At 44.6% G+C, this 18,572-nt stretch overlaps 1 protein-coding gene across 4 annotated transcripts in view; it reads right to left on the reverse strand.

The window, feature by feature from the left end:
* The window catches only part of CAMK1D (calcium/calmodulin dependent protein kinase ID), a 220,114-nt gene that overhangs the window by 185,924 nt on the left and 15,618 nt on the right, over positions 1-18,572 (reverse strand). The gene's annotated exons all lie outside the window — the stretch shown is intronic.

The raw sequence follows: 18,572 nt of genomic DNA on the forward strand, positions 1-18,572 counted from the left end.
TGGGCCAGAGGTACCACTGCATTTTACACTCTGGGCACCAAGTCAGAAAGAAACTGAGATTTGCCGTATCCCCTACAGGATTTTGGAGTACAAATCCTATGGATTCATGTTGGTGCTTCCAGCTCAGGTGAAATCTTCAGTCCTGTGAGACCTTTTCTCTGTGTCCAAATGAATTCATGGTGGAGCTATTGCCATCCTCTAAGTCAACCAAAACCTGGGCCTGAAATGTAATGACAGAACCGTCTCCAAAAGTGAAGTTAGATGAGTAAGAAGCATCCACAATGGAAGATTCTATATAAATATATACAATGACACATTGCTTTCTGGAGGGTAACAATCTTCCTACATGGTTAGGACATGGTTTGAAGGAGTTATATTATTTGTTGCATTCCTTGCTTTTGAGGCAAAGCCTGCAGCTCTCTGTGGAGCAGCGGTGGGGCGGCCCTTGCAGAAGTGGGGGGCTTTGCATGGGAACAACTCCAAGGATGAGCAAAGGACCCCATCCCCATAGTGAAAAGTAAACCAACCTCCACCTTCCTACCAGAGTCAAGCATGTGTCCCAGATTTCATGTACACCACACTCTTCAAACCCTCATCCATACGCTTGTTTCCCAAAATAGAGACACCATGACGCATTCTTGAGAGCGGGATCCTGATGTAATTTCCATTGCAGGACAACAGGCATTCACCACAGGGTTCATCCACCTGCGATGCACAGATTGAATCACAGATGCTACATGGGGCAAGCCACAAAGCAGCATTGCTGCTCTGTGGTGTATGGAGAGGATAGGTCCATGTGGGAGCCACTAACAGCAGAGCAAATCCCCTCTGCCCCATGGGAGCTGTATTTTTGTGTATATTTCTTGGGGCAGCTCAGAAAAGCACACAAGAATGAAGGTTTCCACAGAAGAAGAAATGCCAGAGCAAACCAGAGCCTTATCAGGTCAAAGATGTGGAGTCTGCTTATGCAACAACCTGTAAAATTCCATACTTGCATGACTCATTAGTTTATTACAAGCAAGCTGACTCTTACAGGAGGGCTTCCACCAAAAGCCAGACAGCCGACAAAGGTCTACAGCCAGTCAGATACTGCAGACCTGGAGTCTGAGGTCAGCCATACCACGCAGGTTACAGGGAGTCAGGAGGCGTCCTGCCCCCTCAATGGAGATGGAAGCATCAAATTCAGACTCCTACAGGATCTAAGGATATCCCCAGCCTCAGCACCTCAGCCCTTGCAAAGGGTGAGAGTTGCCAACACAAACGGCTGCAAACTGAGAGGAGGAAAGCAAAAACAACAGGGAAGCCAAGGGAAAATGCTGAGTTTCCTGGAGCATTTCCATCGCCTGCTGCTTGGCCTGCTGGACTCCCAAGTCCTCTGATCAAACCCAGGGACAGATAAGTGGGAAATGAGATGCCTCGTGCCTGGAAAGGCATTTCAGAACATTGTAACACTGGTAAAAATGCACCCATACCCATACCTACTCTTTCTCTCTTGCACTGGCTGGCCAAGAACCTCCAAGCTGACCCCTGCCATCACAACAGCAATGGCTATTCTCCTAGCGCTGCTATTCTCCTAGTGCACGTGATAAGTAACCACTGAGGCCACCGACCATCTCCATAGCCACAAAGCAAATTGGTCTCTTCCATATCTTGGTCTTGGTCATCCTGAAACGCTACCCCTGCTCTAGCTGCTGTGGACAACCCTTCATTACACCGGTCTCCTTTGGCTCCCCAGCCTGGTTGCTAAGCTGCACCAGAGCCCACAGTCTTCTCCTTGCTGTTCTCTATTAGCACACTCTATTAAGAGCTTTCTTGTCAGGAAATTGCTTTCCTATCTGTATTAAAATTAGTTTTAGGGTGGGAGGATTTCTAATGGCTTCAGCATTAGGCAGAATTCATATGTTTACTTTTCAGATTTCACTGATCACCAAAATAGTTTGTTTTAGGAGCCTCTAGAGCACCCAGCCGCATGGTACCAAAACCCTGATTTATTCAGGAATCAGCTAATGCTTCTTTACTACACAACCACATATATGCTATATACACACTATAGTCTAGTGTGGGAGTGAATGGCCCTAAATGCACACCATGCTGGCTTCTACAAATGTAGTAGAACTACCTCCATAACACACACCTCTTGCTTTCCCCTGCTCAGCCCCACATCAGGGCTCTCTGACTCCTTCCTCATGAACTTCTTTCACACTCTACCCTTTCCATACACTATCTCCACCATACCCAGTGCATTTCATTTACTTCCACACTATCCTACATGATCTGCCCTTCTCATATGGATAAATAGGGCTCTTTTCATAGCCATTCTCCTCCTCCACTCTCATTTCCTTTCTGTCCTTTAGGGAAATAAGGGAAGCAGTATTTTAATTTGCATGGGATCGTTGTGTAAAGTAAAGCTGATGAGAAGGCAAATCATGCTGCAAGGGATCAGCAGCTGCCATCATTCAGCAGTCTGACTTTTAGATAAAGACTTGGCTGCTGGCTGGTCACACATTACGGAAGCTCCATGCACCTTTAGTACACTAGACACTTCTAGGGTCACAGACCTGTTGTCAATGAGTTGGTCTAATTCCCTTCTGAATCTGCTGATACCAGCAGGCTCACTGCCTCTTGAGGAAACTTACTCCTGAAGCTCACCACCTGCCAAGTACAAAACATTCTTTCAGCTGGATTACTTTCTTTTCTTCCTTACTTTCAGCTGGATACTTTCAGTTGGATTAAAATCACTGGATATTAATCCAACTGCCTGCTAGTTTCAACATATCCCCAAGCTGCCCTCTCCCTTTGCTTGAATGTCCAGCCCCTGCAGTCCCCTCTCATAAGGAGCTCCTCTATCCCTTCAGTCGTTTTAGCCACCCTTCTCTGGACCTTCTCTACCTCCATCTTGACCTGCAAACAGCATTGCCCTGGCATGGGTACACCAAGTCTGACATGGGCACACCAACCCTTCCCACAGTGGCAACGTAACACCCCACATCTTGTGCTCAGTGCCCTCCCTGACCAAACACAGGGGGTTGTTTTCTTCTTTGGAAGTCAATGCACTCAGAAAGGGCAATTCCAAACAACTGCCAACCGTGACTCCAAGGTCTCTTCTCCAAGCTATAACTCCCAGTTCTTGAGCTCAGCGTCATGCAAGGCATGGTTTTATTTTCCCTTGATGGATTACCTTACATAAATCTACAGTGAAGCTCATCTGTCCCCTTTCTGACACTCAGCCATTTTTATGAGGTCTTTCTGGAGCTCCTCACCATCCAAGTGGCATCTGACTACCCAAAGGAGCTTGGCTTCGTCTGCAAATCCAATTTTCTGTTTACATTTGACCTGCCATATTTTACAGCCTTTCCCATTCTCTTCATTTGAACAAGCTTTCCATTTCTCAGATGCCAGCCATCTCCTGTAACAGGCTGTTTAACTTCTCTACTGAGCCTGCACAGGATCTGGGGGACAACTTTGTTTTTTGATGCAGCACAAGTTTTATCTTAGCTTCTAACACAGTATTATTAACAGCCTCCAGGATATTTACCTTGTCTCTCTCCTGAAACCAAATATCCACATATGGGATTTATGTGCCCTGCTTTTTCCTTCTGAAATGTTAAATCTAATTGTATTGCACTCGCTACCAGGGAGCTCTGTCTCTAATGCCTCTTGGACCAGGTCCTGTGCACCACTCCAGGCCAAATCCAGAATAGCATCTTTTCTTACAGGATCTGGGATTAATTGTTCTAGGAAGCAACTATTTAATCCATACAAAACTTTCTCACTACATCTCATCCTGTTATGCCATTGACCCAATCTGTGTGTGGAAAGTTGAAATCTCCTGCTATTAATACCTGTCCTAAATTTGCAGCTTCTTTACTCTCACTTAGTATTTCCTGGGTGGGGAAAAAGGGGTGTCAGTAGTACAATCCTAGTACTACACTTACTATTAGATTTAGGATTTCCACCCACAAGGATACTATAGTGCTTCTCTTTTCCCATAACACTTCTACACTGCTGCACTTTGTATTACCCTTCACTTGCACTGTCACTCCTCCGCCTATACATCCTACTCCAGCACTCCTATAAAGCTGGTAGCTTGGCAACACTGCATCCCTTGAATTATCTCCTTTCTACCAGGTCCCTGGGGAACCTGCTATACCATGGTTGTCTCTTGACACCAAGCCCTCTGCTTCCACTACCTTATTTTTATAAGGTTCCAGCACTTGTCTTCAATCCAGCACCTAGTTCTGCGCATGTCACTCAACTGTTTTGCAGGCAGTCTGGTTTGTCTTTCCCACTTAGTTTTGCTGCGTGCAGCCCTCTTAGACTTTGCAAATGTGCACTGAGCATCAACCACATCCAGCTCACAGGTTGCACCAGTCCAAGCAAGGCACTTCTCTGCACCTTCTTCCAAGCTCCCAGTTTGGATGCTCCTCTAGAGCCCTTCTATTTTCCAGTGTCAGCAGCCTTGCTCCAAATCCTAATCTGTTTTGACAAAGAAAGACATGAGCCATCTACAGGTTCTTCCTGTCCCCAGAAGTTCTCAGTTCCTAAAGACCCAAGGAGCACCCCTGGCTGCACTATCTCGTCCAAGCACTAAGACTGCAGATCTTTGCCCACCTCTCCAGACTCACCTGTGGCATTGGCAGTATCTCAGACAGTGCTACCACGGAGAGCCTGGACTTCAGTTCCCCACATAGCAACCTGACTTTATCTCATAGCACATCCTTCTCATGCTGATCCCCAGGACCAGCACTATCTCCTCCTAGCCTGCACCCAGCAGAGCCCAGACACCAGCTCCCTCTACATCTGATAGCTCCATCTGCCACTGCAAAGACTTCCTTCTCCCAACCCTGGTAGATCATCTCTGCTATCAGAGCATTGTTGGTACAAGAAAACACTCACATGGAGGGGAGGTGACACCTGAGAGGTGAAATCACTCCACAGCAGCAAAGCATCCTGCTCTCAGAAGCCTCCTGCAGCAAGGCAAAATGCCATATCAACCTCCCCTTTTCACCTCTCTGGCCCTGTAATTACAACACTCTGGGTTTCTCACGCAGCTGCTTCTTCTATTATTATATTCTTTCTTCTCTCAGGAGCCATTGTGGTTAGATAGAGGACTGAAGTCCCAAGGCTTAGATCTGGATTCACATTTATATCCAACAGAGGAGCTATACTGTCTAATTCAAAGTCAGTTTTGTATTCATATTCAAATTTCTCTAAAGGTCAGGCAGACTTGAAACCATTATTGCTACTTAATCTACTTATCCAAGAAGGAAGACAATTTACAGTGGGTATATTACTCTACATTTTTAGCTGCCAAATACAGTATAAGACAACAGCTCTGTACTCCATTTTTATCAGTTCTACATCAGTTCAACTTTTTTTCTACTGTCTTTCCAGGATGAGAGGAAAAGTAGACCACACATGACAGAAACTAGCTACGTGATTTGTACTACCATGATACATCCAGCTACAACTTGAATAGATGACACAGAATACACAGAAAAGCTGAATCATCAGTGGAGACACTTAATCTGAGTATCTGGGCCAGAAAGCAGAGACCTGGCCTTGCTATAGGTTTAAAGAGTTGTAAAATACAGCATAGTAATAGACCACAAGCTGAGTATCTGCTTGCTGAGTCGGATGGTAGGGGAAGCTCTCATCAACTGCCTCCCAGTTTCAACCCGCAAGGACAGCTGAAAGTCTCTCCTTGAAGGCTTGGTCTTAGTAATCAAATTAAGCAGCGTTAACTGGGCAGCAGGACTGTAAGTTACTGTGGCAACAGAGACTGAAAAGAGAGACTCTGCGTAGTAGTCTGCTCATCCATGACAATTTTATGTAGCATCTACCAAGTGCCTGAATTCTGTCTAATGTGAAGGAAACCTCCCTGACAGGCATTCTCCATTTAAAATAAAAGCAAAATCAGCATTATCCATTCAGAAAATCCAGAACATTTAAGGGTGAGGTACAGCATCCTCCAGCTCTTCCCAAGATGCTCTCCCAAACGGCGCATTGTGATGGTTAATGTAAAAGTAAAATGTGACTGAAGGGAAATCATCCAAAAGTCTGGGCATTGTTGACAGACCCTTTAAGAGAAATGCAGTAACACAGGAGCTACAAGACTTACATCATCCGAACTGTCAGCACCTCTCCTCCTCACAGTATTTTTGTCACCCATCACATAATCCGTACAGACTTAAACCCTCACAATACAAGACCTGCTTGGTTCTCTCCTAACAGGGCCCTTGGATATCAGAGGAGCAAGGTTTGTTTTTACTCCTGCTCAACAAGAGGCTCTACAAGGCATGTGTGAGGAGATAAAGAAACACTCTATCAAACTATGCAGAATACTTCATGTTCCATGAAGTGTACCTGCAACTCAAATCTCTATAGCAATCCCAGAGAGACAAGAGGGAGGCTCAGATAAAGGACCTTGACGTGCTGCACGGAGAAAACCAACAACCTGACTACGTAAGTCACCAGAAAGGGACAGACCTCAACAGACCTCAAGTCATTAATGTCCCCACTGAATGTCTCTGCCTATTAGTATAAGCTGCATTAGGGGGAACAGAGCTGCAGGGAAGTCACAGAGATTAACTAAAAATAGTCAAAGAGCCATGGAGGAACAGTCTTGTTCTAAACTCTTTATGCAACTTCAAATAAAACCAGCCCAGATGACTAGGCGACCCATGTGTGAAGTAATTCAGCAGCTCCCCATCACTAGGGAGGACGAATTCTGCTGCTGGTAAAGACACAATAACTTTCACATGCCACCAGGGTCCAGCCACAGTCTGGAGGGGGCTAGCTGATGGAAGAACTCTTGTCTCATTCCACCCCCATGTATATGACAGAAAACCTGTTTATTTAGAGAATCATTCAGTGATTTCAGTGGGGAGGAAGGTTAAAGTATTACCTGTGATTTTCTAAAACCACTTGCTTTTAATTCACTGCCTAACCCTCAGGAGGCATGTAAACCAGACATTTTTTTACATAGACATAAAAGAGGCCATTCAATTACATTCAGGCTGTGCTGAAAACAAATTGGAACAGTACGAAAGAGCAGAGACTGCCAAATAAAGGAAATCTCTTCCAAGTGCACTGCTACCATTTAAACACAGCCCAGGGAGCAGCCAAGGCCCACTCTTAAAGGTGCCTCCCATGTGCCGTGCACCCAAAAAGCACATCCGTGTTGTACATGTATGTGTGGACTGCAATATGTTCAATGAGTATAAACACATTTTATTTGCAGTAAGAGAGGGAGACCATGTCCAAGTTAAAACCACTAATCAGCTAACAGCATCTGCTGGATTAAAACTCATTAGATCAAATATAAAGCATAAACTAATTAACTATATGTCCAAACTGATAGTACTGTATGATACTACTGGGCATTCATACAGATAACAAGACTAAGAGGAGTTATGCCTAATGATTAAACATCTTTTGAATGAATATTAAAGGTCACATTCAGGGTTTAAGCCAGTCTTTCAAGCATAAGCAATCAAAAGCACCTGCAGTAAGGTAATCTAGGGAGGGATCATAACCCACACATCTGCTTTCTATGCCTCCCTCCACAGCATTTGATGGAGGTCACTGCCAGGAACAAGGAAAGAGGAGAGACAGTGCTACTGAGACTGCAGTGGCAATGTAATTAATACATAAATAGCAAGAGAAATCATTAGGAAATTATGTGTATAGCCAGGTCCTCACCTTCCCCTCCTCTCTCACTTGCTCACGCATACATATACAGCTTCTTTCCTACTACCACTACAAGCACAACTTCATACTCCATTACATCTTTAAACCTCTTTGCTTTGTGTTAAACCCAGCCCCCCTCCATGGCAGAGGGTTGGAACTGGATGATCTTAAAGTCCTTTCCAACCCAAACCATTCTATGGTTCTATGAAAAATGGGAAAATTAAGAGGGTGTCACCAGGGAGAAAATCTTATCTTGCCAAAGACCACAGCTACTGCTCTTCTGCCTCTGCTGCTGGAGTCAGAATGTGTCACCATGAGCCAGCAGTCACACTCTGGCCTTTAGCACAGGAATGACAGCTTTGTCCATTCCTTCTTATTTGGTCTTTATCATCCTGGATAGAATAAGCATGTGTCTTGTCAAGAAGCGCTTGACAATGCAGCATATCTTATCAACTCAACGTGCATAGCTCAGGATGCGGAAACGGTTGGTATGACAGCAAGAATGAGAATTGGGAATAAGGCCCCAGACTCTATTTCTACACATGGCCCTGCAGGCTGAGTCCACACTGGGGAGGGATGGCTCCCTTTTAGTTGTCCTGGAAAATGAGAAACCTGGATCTGTAACCGTGGGTTTGGGTATCACAAAACCTGAAATTGCACTGCAGTGGGTTTGCTCCTGCACATTTCACTGGCTCTGTTTGCCAATGCAGAACTATAGTGGCTTCTGGCCAAATTCTGCTCTCACTTACACCATTGTAAAAAATAAAAGAATAAATTCCATTAAAGTCAATAAGCCACAGTGAGATTAGATACTCGTATTTTGGAAACCAGCTGAAGTTCTGCCTGGGCAACCAAAAGCAGGATTTGTCCCTCCTGCAGCAGCAAGGCTGGTGGTGCACAGCTCTCAGTGCTCCTCACAAGTGTTTCCCAGGCGACTCTAAACTCAACACCCTATTATCTCCTTGGTCATCTCTACCCAACCTGAAATGCAGCCATGCTCTGGCATGGGGAGCAGCTGAGACCCCATCATGCACCCCAAATAGCAAGCACAGGCTCATAAAATCCCTTCTGAATCTAACAGGAGATTAAAATTCCTTGGGACCCATGCAGGTCTGGAACTTAGAAAGTGCCAGGGCACACCCTCTTAGCTGGTATGTTTGTACTGCTGACAAAAAGGACTTTACAGATAGTTATATTAATTTGAATTATAGTTCCATTAATTTGAATTATTCCCTCAACATCACGCTCCTGCACCAACAAGTTTTATCTGCGTCCCACAAAAATAGGAAAACATTACATGGATAAATTGTATTCTTAATATGTGGCTTCCCAAACACGCTAAATTCTTAAAACTAAGCTCAAATTACATTGGGTACGATGAGCTTTTCAGATAAACATAGCCACATGCTCTAAACAACACACGGAAAGAAAATACAATGATGTCATGGTCCCTACATTCCCCCTCGTCTCCTCCTCCGTCCCTGCCCCAGATAAGCCCACCCCGCAGTTATCACGATAGGAAACTATGGGCAGCAGACAGCCCTTAGTCATGCAAGAACTCCTTTTTCCACTGTGAACTTTTGAGCTTTTATCTTTAGCTGTCACAACCCTGATGCTGACTCCTGGGCATGTTGTCTTCCCCAGGGAGGTTTGAATGGGGGTGCCAGGAGCAGCCATCAGCACTCCTGGCCTCTGGCAGGGAAGGATTAACCCTCATGTGAGGGGTCTTGATGCTCAGGATGAGAGCCACGTGCTAGGTTGGAGGATGCTTGTGAAAGTCTGGGTGTGCTGGGTGAAGGAAACATCATTGAATGGGGAATAAAAGCTCTCTGCAGCATCCTAAGGTCCTTCGCGACTCTATGCTTCATCTCCCACCAAAAAGTCAGCCCGGACCAGCCTTCAAAAGGAAACTGGAAGACAGCCATGTCCTACAGTTCCTTAATGCTTTCTCTCAGGCTGTAATGGAGGAGTCACACTGAGAGCAGGCAGGGCTCGACAGGTGCTCCATGGGGACATGAGGCTCCAGCAGTGCCACAAAAGGAGACGGTTAGCCATAAACTACAGTCTGGATTTCAAGTTTACCCATGTGTAGCAGAGGTGTAGACCCTCTAGGTATAGACAAGAGAATAAATTCATCCCTTTATGCCTGTCAGTATGGAAACACCTACTTGCCTTGGGCCATTTATGTTAGCTGAGGGTGGCATGAACCACAGAGGGCAGAGACCTGCTTCACTATGCTCACATGTACTAGAAGGGGTAAGTGGTCACACAGGGAAAAGTGGTCTTTGCCAACTTCTCAGGATGGAAGATCATCCCCATAGCACATTCATATTCCTATTGATGCAGGTAACCTCCGTACCCTACCCATGGGAGGACAGAAGTGGATGACATCTCTCAGCCAGCACACAGATGAACACATCTTTCAGACTCTAACTCCACCTAAATAGCTTAAGTGAGAAAGCATGGCATGAAAAAGCAGATCTGAATACCCAGGCTGGAAGAGCAAGGCAGCAGATTAGCTGAAGACATGGGCAAAGGCCAAACTCTGATTCCTGCAATTAAATGGCCAAGAGGAACTGGGAGAGCTGGCCAGTACGTCTGGCCAATACATTTTATTAATGGCAACACAAGCATCTGTAAGAGGGATTACAGGCGGTTGTAGCTGGCTGTTGCTAGCTCAATGTTGACATAACGTCCACCTGGCTATTTTATTTATTATTCAAAAGATCTTCTAATCATCTACCAACCCTTCGCAAGTTACCTAGAAATGGAAACTTAACAAAAAACGCAATCAAATGTCCACAGCAGGCAGATCTCCTGCAGAATCCCTCCTTGCAGTGAACAACTGCACACAGCACTTGCCCAGGATCATTTTAAAGTGGAATTCAGAACAGTTTTGAAAAGAGGAATATTCTGTTCTTTATCCTCAGCTCTCAGATGGAAGAAAATAAACCAGTTGAAGGGTAAAAAAAATAATGAATATTGGATTCTTCAGACCATCGAGTTTGGAGGCCATGAGAATTAGTTTCAGTTTGGAGAAAAAGATCAGTTGTTCAAAAGAATAATCCACAAAACTGTCCCTTTTCAAAACAACATTCTCATTCTGCAGCACTCAAAAAGGTTTAAAAATAAAAAGATTAGTAAACCAGGTGAAATATTTTACTTTAAACCCAATTTCACCTGTACCAAAACTTAACAAAAACATCCACCTGGCCCAAATTCATTGGTCCCCGCTCTGGTTTTTAGGTTATTTCCCCCCTGAGTTTCCCCACAGAGATCCTTTTTTCTCTCTGGAAATTTTGTCTAAGTGCAAGAAGACAGAGCTGGCGATTTGCACAAGACTTTGGGATATCCAGAATCACAGAAGTTCACGTGCAAACATTAAATAAAAGAATAAAAATGTACAATTTCATCCATGTGAAACCCCAGCTCCAGACAAGTGTAGGAAATTCATCACATCCCAGGTGCACGGGATATTCTCGGCACAGCCGAGTGCATGCGCACACATCCCAGATGGAAATAGCAGTGCTTTAATTCATTTTATTTGGTCTGGTTAGGGCCTTCCAGGGATGGAGCTGTTCTGAGCTGTAGTCATCTCTCTTCATTTACTGGGCTGTAAAGCAAACTTTTCTTTCCATTATTGCTTTTCCTTTTGCAGGACATGTCACACTAGGATCATCAAAATGAGGGGACAGTCTATACTACAGCTTCTTAATTCATACCTGATAGACTGGAGGATTTTTAATAAAGATCTAAAAGTGAAAAGCATCTGAATCCACCTAATTTCTTTTTTTTTTTTTTTTCCCAGCTAGCTAATGAAAACAAAAAGGCAGCAGGAAATTTTATTTTTCCCACAAAACAATCAATTTAATCTCCTTTGAAGAAAAGATTAATTAAACTGAGCCTACAACCAGATCCAGATGAAGCAGATCTGACTTCTCAGCACAGGCACCGCAGCTAAGTTGTCTCGGGGTCAGGCAGTCACAGCTGCTCTCTGCACCACAGCTGGAGCACGAAACTGCCTTCTCCTTGAGAAGATAATTCAATCCCTGCTGTTGCTGGTCAGGTTAAACATCAAACCCTCAGAAAAACAGCACGTTTCTGGCTCTCATGCTGCAGAGCAACCGCCCTCTGGAGGGCTGCCTCCTGGTTCAAGGGGAGATGCACAGCAAATCACTGCAGAAGCGCTGGCCCCCAACCCACAACAGCTCAGCACAGCTGTGCAGGAAAGAAATACAAAACATGGCAAGAAACAAGCATTGACGGATGGTGGAAATTACTCAGCTGTTTTTTTTCTACAGACTGCCACGCAGGAGATACACACAGATCCCATCTTCTTCCCATGTTGCTCACTAATTTTACGAGAGCCAGAAGCAGGGTGGATTTTGCAGCCTCTAATCCCATCATGTCTGTAAAACCAGTCTGTTCCTTCACGTCTGCCTTGTTAAATGATGTAGGAGCCTTCAACAGCCTCACTTCACCAACAGCCTCTGCTTCGGACTTAAATCGCTGCAAATTCCCCACGGTATGCAGAATGACACTTGCACTGTGCAAGTTTCCCAGGCTTAAAGGAAATTTTCCAACTTAGGGGAGCAGAAGGTATGGAATGTACTCAGCTGTTACTGTTGAATCTGGAAAACAACTTAATTTCTTTGTTTCAGCTGCTACTGCTTAAAAGATGCACGTGTCTGAGCTGTTCCCATTCCCAGCCCTACGCTATGGGAATTAAACCTCCCCACAGAAGCACTTTGGGGGAGGCCAAGCTTGGTCTATGGAGAGAAAGACCCATGGATCCATGATCACAACCTCTGATACAAGGTTCAAACACTGTTTTGGGAGAGCTTCTCCTCTAATCATTCAGAATGGCTTTTTTTCCTTGCTTACAGAGCAGGCTGTTCTGCAAAGCAAGGAGGGCAGTGCATCTACACAGACAGACAGGAGAGCTGTCAGCCATGCTCCGGCCAGCTGGACATTGGCCAGCTCTGAGCTGGAAACCATCTAATGACATGGTCAGAGCTCGCCCAGCCCTGGAAATGAGGATGCTGACCAGTGCTTCTCACTTTTCTGTAATCCAAGAATGATTAAACTTCTCCTTTTTGATGTTTTGGTTCTTGGGTTGGTTTTTTTTTTTCCTCCTTTTTTATTTCTTTTTTTCTTCTTTTTCTTCCCCCTTTTCCTTTTATTTTTTTTTCCTTTCTTCTTTTTAATATTTTCCTTCTTTTTTCCTTCTTTTTCTCCTTCTTTTTTTTTTTTTTCCCCTTTTTTCCTTTTCTTTTTTCAGGCCACAAAACCATTTTGCGCAGTGGTTTTCCTAAGGAGCAATTTAAACTCAGCACATCTGGCTATGACTTGCATTTCCCCTACTCTCCCGCTCCCGTCTCATTTTATTTGGCTCAAGTTGGGGGTTTAGGGCATTGTTCTTCCAATTCTTGTATGTTCTCACCCTCTGCCCCTCAATCTTCCACAAACCCCAGGCAGCACAATATCAGCACAGCAAGGCTTCATGCAAGAGACGGACAACAGTAACACAACTTCAAAGACAACAGAGCACCAGCTGACCAAAACCAGGCATCGCTCCCACATTTGTCCATCCCCTCACTGCAGAGGGATGGAGATTTGTTCAGCTGGATGGTTCAGAGAAAACGGGGCTGAAGGAAGCCCCACTACAGAGCTGGAGTTTCCATTTCCCACCCTCCTGTGCCTCTGCCAACAACCCACATTTCCCTAAGGAAACACCCCACTGAAGCCATTTTCCCACTCTTGCCTATCCTACCATGTGAAGGCAGCAAACAGGCTCTTCCACCACCCACTAATCCAGAAGCAAAAAAAATCCTGGTTTTCTGCATAATGACCCAGAAGTCATTCCAAGCAGACTGGCCGCACTGACATGAAATGGCAGGATCCAAATCACCTTTCAGCGTAAATGCCGACTGAGATAAAGAATTAGGAATATGTTTTAAAAGCTTATAATCAGTGTGCACACAAAAAAAATACCTCACAGCTGCAAAGAGTAATGATGACAGCTATTTTCAAGCAAAGGTAGAGTTAATGTTTAATTATGACGGATGCTGCTTTTGCAGAGCAGAAGCAGGGGATCACACAGGTATCCCACTGGGATGCAAAACCAATATGAGACTCTCACAACAGAGGTTTTTCAGGAAAACAGCCCATGTGGTACAAGTGGGGATGAGTGTGGTTTTACTTTTTCTTTGCAAGAGCTTATTTGCAAATGACCAACATTAAAGGAATGTTTTATTTGTGCCAAATCCAGGGAGGGAGAACAGTGCTACCGGCCACCCTTGGAGGACTGAAAAAAGTTGTCTTAGGTTTCCAGAGATAATTGGAAATCTGGCAAATGAAGCAAAGAAAAATGCAGAGAATAAAACCAGGCCCAATCAAAATAATTTTCACTTTTGCCAGTGTTATTTAATGGAAAATTTTACATGCAGTAAAAGGACTGAATCTGACAAAGAAGGAGCTGTTACACGCATCCAATCCCTGGGAACAATCCTACACAAGCTAAACTGCCATGAATTTCATAGAATCATAGAATCACAGAATAGTCAGGGTTGGAAAGGACCTTAAAATCATCTCGTTTCAAACCCCCTGCCATGGGCAGGGACACCTCACACTAAACCATTTCACCCAAGGCTCTGTCCAACCTGGCCTTGAACACTGCCAGGGATGAAGTATTCACAGCTTCCCTGGGCAACCCATTCCAGTGCCTCACCACCCTTTACAGTAAAGAATTTCTTCCTTATATCCAATCTAAACTTCCTCTGTTTAAGTTTTAAGCTGTTACCCCTTGTCCTTTCACTACAGTCCCTAATGAATACTCCATCCCCCGCATCCCTATAGCCCCCCTTCAGATACTGGAAGGCTGCTATGAGGTCTCCACGCAGCCTTCTCTTCTCCAGGCTGAACCGCCCCAACTTTCTCAGCCTATCTTCATACAGGAGGTGCTCCAGTCCCCTGATCATCCTTGTGGCCCTCCTCTGGACTTGTTCCAACAGTTCCATGTCCTTTTTATGTAGAGGACACCAGAACTGCACACAATACTCCAGGTGAGGTCTCACAAGAGCAGAGTAGAGGGGCAGGATCACCTCCTTCGACCTGCTGCTGGTCACTCTCCTTTTGATGCAGCCCAGGATACAGTTGGCTTTCTGGGCTGCGAGCGCACACTGAAGCGGGATCATGTTCATTTTCTCGTCAACCAACACCCCCAAGTCCTTCTCCGCAGGGCTGCTCTGAATCTCTTCTCTGCCCAACCTGTAGCTGTGCCTGGGATTGCTCCGACCCAGGCGTAGGACCTTGCACTTCGCATGGTTAAACTTCATGAGGTTGGCATCAGCCCACCTTACAATTTAAGTGCCTAGCAATAGTCCCAGCAACGTGCTGCAAGATAGAAACATGAAACACAACCAGTTTTCTCACAGGTGAATACGGACAAATCATATGCCTACATTTTCTGGCTGATGACCAACATGGCCCAGTCTGAGGTACCTTTGCTCTAATTTCAGATCAAATAATCAACTGCAGCTGAGCACTGGAGCTATTAAATGTTTACTCTTGCATGTAAGACAGTGAATCAGCAGGAACAAACCCTTATGGTGGTGTTCATATTACAAACAACATTCTCCCAACTCAGTCCTTCTTAAACCAGTAGATCAGCTCCCCCACCCTGATGCAACACCTCTTAGAATCATAGAACGGTTTGGATTGGAAAGGACTTTAAATCATCCAGTTCCAACCCTCTGCCATGGGCAGGGACATCTCCCACTAAACCAGGTTGCTCAAAGCCCTGTCCAGCATGGCCTTGAGCAACCACTCTTGGTCTATGTCAATCCCAGACTGGTTTCAGATGAGGTGTTTCCACCAGACACCTTGGTCATGCAGGACTCTGCTTTTCCATTTGCCTCAGGACCCAAATGTCAGTGTCCAGGGATGCTATAGAGCTACCTATATGTGTACAATCCCTATGTGCCATTTAATTCCATTTAGGACCTTCTCTGATGTTCCAGCTTTCGGCTTCCAAAGGACACCTGTCTCCAGCACACCCAGTGTCACCCCTGCTGGCTTCATGTGGCTGTTTCACATACCCTGGAACATCCCAAATGACACTGAATGCCTAAATCTAGGTAAATGCACCCAGACCTTTAGGGGCAGTGAATCCCACCACATTTTTACTGCCTTCAGAACAACAGTAATTCCCGGGATTTTGTCTGAAAAAGCAGTACTTTTCATCATCTCTGCAGATGCAGCAATGCACAAAGTGAAGAGATAACATGCCCTTTCTTGTATTTCCTCAAGGTTTTGAAAGACCACCAAGTTTTATACAGCCCACCCAAAGCACAGCCTCAGAAGAGAATAAACCCAAATTACATGCAAGAAATCGTTTTTATTCAAGGCCAAATTTATTGTATTGGGTTATTTGTTCTGCTACAGTCCTCTTCCCAGAAAAGCCAAAGCTATCCAAAAATACAAAACAACAGATTTCCTTTGCCTGTGGTGAAGGAGCATTCAGAGTTTATTTTAATTTTAAAGAATTGCTTGATTAAAAAGGAACCTATTAATATACTGAGTTTTCTTACTGCATTTTAAAGGGCATTTCATGAAGGCTGGTGTTTCCTTATTGCAGCTTTTATGGAATCCAGAAAATATTTATGGTGCATCAACAGCGTGCTAAGCTAAATAGTTTTTTCCCTCTCACCCTGCCAAGATACTTGTGTGGTGATGTTTTACAAAACGGCTTAAAAGGGCTCTGATTCATGCTCATTGCAGCTCAGAGCTGGGTGGATGCAGCACACCAAGGGCCAGGCAACCCCACCAGATGTGGCTGCTTCTGCAGCACTGTCCCCATGGTTTGGGCTGCCCCGCTGGGGCAAACTGGTGGTGATTCCAGTTGGCATTAATGTCCTGGCAGGGCTGAGGTTTGATCCACAGCTCCCATCCCAGCTGCAGTAGCTAGAGAGGTCTCCCACCCCAAACCACAGGCTCTTATGGCTGCTGCGATGAACTGGGTGGGATTACAAACCTGGACCCTTTCATTATGTGTAAATGTACAGAAATACACAAGAAAATCACTCAGGAGGCCTGTTATTGGTCACCTTTCAGCAGTCCATATCCGCCAAGAAAATTATTTTCCCTAAATCACTAAGAAAAATTCACTTCAGGAAAATCTCAATACTCATGTGAAAGCACAGTCATTGTACGCTTCACTAGTGTGGAGCAGTGGAAGTGTCTTGGAAGTAGCATAAAGCTCTGCTAATAAAACCTGAATGGAAAGATCCAAATACTGGGACCCTAATTCATGAAGATGTCAATGGTTTGCTAACTGTCACTTTGTGCAACACATCATTTGAGAATACCCACACAGTTTCTTGAGCACAGATGATCTCCTACCCATGGCATGGCCAACCATCCTTTTCCCTCAGGACTCCTTGCTTATAGCAGCCACAGGTTGAAGAGTGAGACCTACAGCTCTTCACCTTCCCTGCAAGCTTATGAGGAATTTGACAGGACATCCATCAGCTGGCACTGTTCTTCAAAGTGGAATAAAACAGAGTTTTTTACCTTCCAACCATATAACTTTGCATAATAAAACTGTTTAGACTTGGAGATTTTTTCTGATGAATGCCAAATGCTCTAGAGCAGCAGCCTTCACCAGCAGATCTAAATCATGCAGCTTAAATGAAAGCCACTTTCTAATTTATGCACTAGCTTTACTTTTTTTCTAGAATCAGAGGAATATGTGAATGCACTCTGCCTACAAAAAAGGCTTTTTAAAACAGTAACACTGCAATGAGTGGAAACACAACTCTATTCCTGTTGCATCTCACTTTTTGCCCCATGTAGACATGGAAATGAAGACACTCTTCCGAGTGCTTTTATGCCGTTTTGAAGGTGTTTCAAAAAGCTTATTGCTTCAGGGTCAGCGTAGCTACTCGCCACGCTGATTTCAGTTACTGATTTTTAAGAGGCACAAATATTATTAGATGGCAAATAAATATAATTACCAGATAACTAGCACATCACTAATGCTGCAGATGTATCTTTAAGGCAAGACCATATTGTCTTATCACCGCAGGGCTCTTCAGGGAAGTACAAATCCTTATCCACTGCTCTGCAAATCCCACTCCCTTGGCAGTGCGATGCTAAAACCACTGTTATTTTCTGAGTTCCTCTTATAACCTAGATAGCACATGAGGGGAAAACTTCCTCACAGCTTTAAAATTCCTTCCAGTTGTCTCCCTAATGTTCATCCACTGGTTAACCAATACTGGAGAACCCATCAGCTGGCTGGAGTTGAGAGCTCATAGAAGGTCTTTCTGCCCTGCTGGTATTCCCAGCACACTGAAAGATATAGCAGTTTCAGAAAACAAAATGCATTTCAGTAGGGTTTACTCTCCTGTCCCATTTCTAGTGGTTTTGAGATGGGATTGTCCACATCTTTTTGGGGTCAGTGGTATTTTTAGGAAAGGGAACAGGTTCTGGTAGAAGCATGCCTCACAAAAAAGCATCATCTCCAAAATATGAGTATTGCAGTCAAGCTCCAACATACTTAGATCCATCAGGGGAGGTTCTTACCATATTACCATGTCAAAAACACGCCTTATATAGTACATTTTGAACACCTTGCATAGCAAGCTTTTATCAGTTAGATCTCAAAGTGAGTTGCAAAGTAGGTCAGTGACTGCTTGACAGATGGGGAAAACAAGCTAGGGATGTGCTGCAACTTTTCCAAGGTCCTAAAAAGGGCCACTGGCACAGTCAGAAGCAAAACTCGGGTCTCCCAAATAGTTACCTCGGGCTCCTCCACTCAGTAAATGACTCTAACACTAATCCATGTCATCTCCAAAGCTCATGACTTTACAAAGTCC

This window comes from Pezoporus wallicus, unplaced genomic scaffold (genome assembly GCF_028554395.1).
Source record: "Pezoporus wallicus isolate ANWC-B61680 ecotype Strahan unplaced genomic scaffold, APGP_CSIRO_Pwel_v1 contig_3058, whole genome shotgun sequence".
Classification (NCBI taxonomy): Eukaryota; Metazoa; Chordata; class Aves; order Psittaciformes; family Psittacidae; genus Pezoporus; species Pezoporus wallicus.